The sequence below is a fragment of the Phalaenopsis equestris genome, unplaced genomic scaffold (assembly GCF_001263595.1).
Source record: "Phalaenopsis equestris unplaced genomic scaffold, ASM126359v1 Scaffold000002, whole genome shotgun sequence".
Lineage (NCBI taxonomy): Eukaryota > Viridiplantae > Streptophyta > Magnoliopsida > Asparagales > Orchidaceae > Phalaenopsis > Phalaenopsis equestris.
In genome coordinates this window covers 15,655,503-15,662,639 of record NW_018164444.1, presented here as the reverse complement: position 1 = coordinate 15,662,639, position 7,137 = coordinate 15,655,503, and the positions used below count along the sequence as shown (strand labels likewise).

Genomic DNA, 7,137 nt, shown 5'->3' with positions numbered 1-7,137 from the left:
GGGGACAGGTGCAGGAGGATGTCAATAGAACTGGATATAACGCTGGGCTGAAAAGATTTCTTATATGAATATATATTATTCAATTGGAAGATTGACATACATACATACCGCCAGATTCATATGTATTTACATATCTAATACTTTAGCTTTGATTTTTAAATTTATTCCATCCAATTTTTCATATCACATAAAAAATATCATTTTTTTTAACTTTTAAAAAGTGAATACGTCTTTTTATGCATAGGAAAGGAGCTATATATCATATATGCAGAAAATCAGAGTTTAGCTGTTAAATATGTAAATACAAGTGAATTGAGTGGTATGTATGCATTTGTAAGAAATTAAAATATAGGTGTTAGATATGTAAATACATATAAAGTGAGTGGAATGTATGTAAACGTTCAGTTTTTTGGGAACTTGAAATGGGAAACTTCTTATGGCGAGGACACAAGATTCTTTTCTGGTCTTGTTCAAGGATACTTTCCTGTAAGATTATTATCTCCAAGCAAACATTAAGATAATGATTAACAGACTAAGGACTCCAATGTCGTTCCCATTACTTCTTTATGTACTCCCCACATGTTCTTCCTCACTGAGGAAACCGAGATGTAACTGCGTGACCTCACTTACTTTAAACTCTATTGGGTAATCAATGAATTTTACGGCAGAGAAAATAAAATAGAGATTTTTGCCAAAAACACTAAAAAAGAGCAAAGGCTCCAAGCCCCGCGGCTATCTATCTCTAATCAAATTCAACAGCCTCACTCATTCCCCATGAAAAGATCTGCAAACAAAAGAAAACCTACTACAGAGAAAGCCCAGAAGCCCGAAGGAGCAGTTAAGTAATAAAGATCGGTCCTTTACTCTTCCTCCCATGCCACAAGAGTCAAGGAGAACAATTCAGTTCTACTGGATCACAATGCCCGCTCTCTCTCTTTCTCTCGGTCGCTCGCAGAGTTGCAAGCTTGCAGTGCCAGAGAAAGAGAAGCGGGTTCAAGCGCGAGAAAGATTTATGGCGTTTGGAGACGGAATGGTGAAGAGAGCTGTTTTTTGGTATTCAATGAATATATGTATGTGAAATGGGTAATATTAAAATTTGGAGTGTGAAATTGGTAAATATTAAAGTTTGTTGTGTTGGGGATGTAAAAACCCCACAAATAATGTTAATAGTTTTTAGTGTGAATGTGTATCCTGTTTTTGAAAAAATATTGCGTCCACACCGACGGCCAACCACCGACCGCCGCCACTCGGTCCGCCCCAAAGAGGTATATGACGGAGTGGCGTGACCAATGGCTTCACTTTCGTTTTCCTGAAGCTTGTTAGATGTGGATTGGGAGGAGGGCTGAGTGGAGGAAGAAGTGGGATGAAGGTACTGCTCACCCGTGCCGCAGAGAGTTCTTATGTTTTGGGATTTTTTTTTTTTTTTTCATTTTAATACTTCTCATTTCATCATTCCGCTCATAATTTTTTTATTGCCGTTTCTAATGATTATTGACTTATGGATGAAAGGAAAATGCCAGATTTTGAGGATTTCATGCGTCATCAATTGGCCGGGGAAATCAAAACCCTAATGAAACCCTAATTATATGAAATTGTATATAAGACCGACATCAGTTGCAGTTCTGAATGCTTAAAATTTGACATGATTAAGACGCTTCTTCAGTTTGCTTTCATCTGAATTTGAAATGATTAAGAGAATTTTAATTCATGTTTCGAAAGAAGGAGACCTGCTGAAAGTTAGAAGTTTCAACTGCTGTTACTGAGTTAAATTTTCATTTCCTATTTTTACTTCTTTCTCCACCTCTACCTCTTTGATGTAAAAAATAAATGGTTTCAAGCCATGGAAACTAAAATAAATTTCATTAACTTATGCAAGGACATATGGAGTTTGAAATGTTCTAAACTTGACCTAATTTTTATCTTTATATTATTGTAATTCTTGACCATTCTTTGGTCCAATAATTGCCCAATAGCTAGGTTTTGGATTTTGCAAAGACAAATCATTTCGTGAATTTGCATATTTTTTTCCTTTAAACTTTCATTAATGCTTCTGTTATATGAAAGAAGCTACCTTTACATGGGCTTGTCTTATAATGATGCAACTGAAAATTGATGATCAAAACCCGTGCGTATTTGATAAAATTTCTTCGAAGATTTACATACTTACAACTCAATTCTTATTTATTTACATATCTGATTCCTAAACTTTAATTTTTACATATATGTCACTTTACTTATTGTATTTCATGTTTTAGAAGTTAAAATAGTGTTATTTTCTTATGTGGTATGAAGGATTTTGGTGGTATACATGTGAAAAAGCAAATGTAAATGCCCCAAATTTCTTTTGTTGTTTCTATAACAAGCTGTAGCAAGGATGGTTTTGAATTTGATTCCTCTTGTGATATAAATACTATTATTACTACTTTTCATGGGCTTATTGTTGCAAATAATACTAACACCAATGCACTGATTCTGAAAGAGTTTGCCCCATCAATCCTTGTGAAGAACATTCAACAGCCTTACTAGGCTTGATCGTAATACAGCTTTTGGTTAAATAGCGATTGAATGCACATGGTGTATTGTGAAAAGTGTCGTTATATAAACGAATCATGATCCAAGATGGAGAAAAGCAAGCTAGAAAGCTTGTTGCTGATGATCAATGGTATTAATCTATGTTCTTTGATTGCATTATCTTATTTGACATGTGCATAATAGTTAGTTTTGTCAACAAGTAAGAAAATTTTTTTTTTTTAATCTAATGATGCATTCACATTTGTGCTCTAAATTTTATCATTTATTTTGTATGCATGATTTTTTGATTTTTGTAATGGAACAATATAAAGCATCCATTGCTCAATGAAAGATTGCCTAGATTGGTAAGCATATAATATTTCTCTAAATTTAGTTTTTATCATATATTCATATTCATATTGTCACTGGTGCTAAATCATATAAAATGGCTTGGTAAGAAGGTTACATGGTTAGATAAGATTCACCTATATTTACAATTGCACAGAGACATAAATGTCCACTAAATGAAGGGAAATATAGGATATATACATTTGCCCTTAAAGATTTTGTTTGAATTTTATGTCATTAGTGTTCTTCCCTCTCTATTGTTCTCTCTGCCAATTTGACCATGATTCCTCCCCCAAATAAGCTCACTGGATATCAAGTAAAGTTTTTCATCTCCTATGTTGAACCAACTCACCGGTCAGAACCTTATGCCACAATCATTGATTCTCTTTTGAGAAAGCCTTTACATTCAATTGTCTTCTCCAACCCTTCAATGTTTGTTGTTGACCATCCAATACAAAATTCTTTTTTACGTGATCCAGCAAGCTAACTATCAATCGCTATTCACTGCACTTGTTACTTCTCTAGCCTCCACATCCGCATGTAGTTAATTGGAGAATAGTAATTCCCTACGACACCATGCGCTCATCTACATATATAAAATTAATAATGACAGCTAACAAATATATAGAAATTAAATTGATGATATCATGTTAGTATGTAACATAATTTTGGAGGTTAGGTGGTATTTTTAGAAAAGTGTGGGAAACATATGAAATGATTTCATATTCAAAATCAAGGCTAGTAAGAAAATAATATATGCATTTAAATAATCTACCACTCGGAGCTTAAATTTTGATTGTATTGTATTTAGAGAGTCATTTATGTGGCACCCCCCTCTAAATCATTTGTGGGAATTGATTGAGGTTTTATATAGTCTCATTTCATTAATGATGAAGATGCACTTCTTCCCCACTATTGTTGCCTTTTCACCTACCATTCCTTGAACTTGACATGTTTATCTTATACTATCTATCCACCCTTTGAAAGCTCCCATTTAACAAAAATGGTATCCTACATTGCACTCTAGAATCACTGGTAATAAACTTAGTTGTTGCGCTCCCATTGCAACAGTGTTTGACATAGTGCGTAGGGTATCATCCTTAATTCAACATGTTATTATCATATCATCGTTAGTTATCTTCTAATTATTAATACAGAAGGATGTGATGTAGTATGATTCACTAAGCTGCTCATAGAGATCAAGTTCCTCTTCAAGTTAGGAATGTGCCTCACATTATATATCTTTCATCTAGTCCAATCATAAGTGTTGATATGTACATCTTAAACTCTTACCAAGTTCAAAAACTTGCTATCAATATGAAGGACCTTCTAGCATTCTCTTGCAAAATAATTAGATATAATCCTTTTCTGTGGATTTTAATGAAAAGAACACCCGAGTCAACAAGATTCAAATGCTTCATAAAACTATCTGCATTAAGGACTAGTGCACAAATATCTCTTCAATTGAAGCATTCAAAGATATGACTAACCTTACCACATCATCAAAGTAAATTATTGAAACCTTTTTATCATATCCTTTATTGAGATTTGGATCTACCTCCTTTTTTCACTCCTTGCCCTTGTTTTTCTACTAGAAAGATTTTGGAGCAACATACGAACATTCATCTAATTCTCATCCCCTAACATTGATGTGGATTAAAAGTGGGCTACCCAAGATAACATAAGATCACATGAATAAAAAGATGAGGAAGTAGCTTCTGTCACATCCAACCAATATCTTACTTTATTTCAACCTGACAAGTTTTTTTTTAATATAACACGCCCCGTGCCCATAAGTGTTAAAGTGTCATTGTCATATAGGGACATTTACATGCATACTGCACAATTATTATGTATTTACAAATCTAACACCTAAATTTTAATTATTTACATTTATAAGAATAAAATCTTTCAAATCAAATAGAAAATATCACTATGATTAACTTTTAAAAAGTGAAACATACCTTTTTAAGCATAGTTAAAATGGTTGATTTAAAAACAAAAGCTCAGTTGTTAGATATGTAAATACATAAGAATTGTGGCGGCTTATGGTGATAACATTTGTATGCCCATAACATCTGTTAGTGGAATTTGTATTGTAGAATGTATTATCACATGTTGATATATTGAATTTAACAACTATGGTGGCGGCTTATGGAAGCAAGAATAGTACCAAGTAAATGGCATCAAGTATCATAAAAGTGGGACGTTTTGTGAGAACTATTACTGGAAATTTTGAAAAAGCATTGCAAAATAAAGTTTTTATGAAGTGAGAGCTTTCAAGAACAGATATATATTGTGTGATGGATAAAAAAATTAAATAAAAGAACAACATAATAAAAATTATTATATTAGTAATTTAGATTATTAATAATGGAGTCTATATTTATTAACTACCTTGGATAGGAATTAATTTTGATTTTCTAAAATTAGTGGCTAAAAATTTAAGATCTTTTCACACTTGATTTTCAAAGGGGGTGGCTGTGTAACTTAATTCACTTTTGATTTCTTAAAAGAGTGGCTATCAAACTTAAGCTTCATTAAATTTAAATTTTCTGCCTGCCACATCAAACTATTATATAAATAGGAAGTTGTTCTGTGTTAAACTATCTGACAATAAAAAACAACAAAATAAGAAGAAATAAAGAAGAGAGAGGAGAGAGGTGCTTATAGGGGGGTTCTTTAGCTTCTTCAAAATATGAAAAAGTGCTATTATTTTTTATTTTTCTCAGAGAAGAATCTATTAGTGTTGAGAAGCAAGAGTTTTTATTTTTGGCTCTTATAATAGATGGAGGAAGCGATTAATTATGGAAACATATTCAAGCCCTTCTTAACATTTAGATCTTATTATCATAGGAAGTATTGCATTTTCTTTCTACTAGCTAAATAATATTTTTGTTTGTGTATCCGACTTCGTATGATGTGTAATTCTTCTATTACTATTTTTTAAGTTTATTGGATATCTTGATCTTTATAGGAACGTGAATGTAGGCTTACTTAAAATTAAACCATATAATTATTTGACATTCTCTTCGGCAGTTCTTTTATCTCTTTTGCTGTTATTTTATAGTCTGTTTTATTTGCCCCTAGGTCGAGCGCACTCTCTTTCTTAACAGTTATAACATGAGGTTGCACAATTCTATCTATTAACCCTCCCTCAATCATGACACTATCCACCACACCACAAGTTACCTCAATTTCTCCATACTTCCCAAATTTATGCTTCTATCCCTCTATCTACGCACATTTATTCAAATACAAGATGTAATTTGCTTATATTCTCCCTCCTTTCAATCAATCAGAAACCTTTGAGCTTGCCCATCTCTATGCAGTTGATTAGATAAGGAATTCTGAAATTGGATTTGTGTCTAACCTTCATTGCCACATTTCCCATTAGACCTCATGATGTGTTTTTTCCGTTTTATGTTTGGTTTATTTGCTATGCTCAATCGGTTATATATATATATATTATTATAACATTTTGGGGCATTTACATACATACGAATCGAGTGGTCTGTATGTAAATCTTCCTTTTATTTTTCTGTCTATTTCAGAGTTAATCCAGCTGTCTAAGGGTTGGGAAAAGGAGAATAGGAAGATTGCAACCGAGGAAACAGTATAATGCAACCAAAATCTCACAGGTAACCAACTTTCTTATTTGTTGTTGACTAAGCACTCTATCTGGGGATATGGGATGGGCCACTTAATTTTATTATCATATTGCCTGTCATTGCTATGCACCGACAGCAATCCATTCAGGGAGCTCTAACATATTTGTATCAGTTTGCTTGTTGGATGGCAAACTCATCTACTACCTACTTCTATGGAAAACCATTTCTTCTCACATACTCCAACTATGTTGTTTAATATTACTTTGGATTATTTTTTTCTTTTTTGAGCTATGCATTTCTATCAAAGTAAATTCATGGGCTTGAAGTTGGGTTTAGGTCCGATTGGATAGTGAGTCAACATAAATATAGTCGATGCAAACAGAAGTCATTTAACAAACGGGCCAAAAATCTCAATTCAAACCTGAACACAACTAGACGTGAGAAACAGTCAAAAGTCGTGATAGCTTATCGTAAACTTGTTCCGAAATGGACATGATTGCTTGAATTGGATACAAGAACTCGATAAAATGACAAGAAAAAAATGTATTTTAGTATAATTTTTTCATTGCCAAGTCTCAAATAGTTAAATAATTATTTTTTTTAGTTGACGTGACTCAAGTTTTTTTTTTCTTGAATCGTTTAGGCTGACTCAAACCGCACAAAATAC

The 7,137-nt window shown here is 32.8% G+C and overlaps 1 long non-coding RNA gene across 1 annotated transcript; it reads left to right on the top strand.

The window, feature by feature from the left end:
- The first annotated feature begins 614 nt into the window (after window positions 1-614).
- Window positions 615-6,755, top strand: LOC110020757. The gene is made up of 2 exons (XR_002293555.1): window positions 615-1,369; window positions 6,414-6,755. It is a non-coding gene; the product is annotated as an uncharacterized LOC110020757 (long non-coding RNA).
- The last annotated feature ends 382 nt before the right edge of the window (window positions 6,756-7,137 follow it).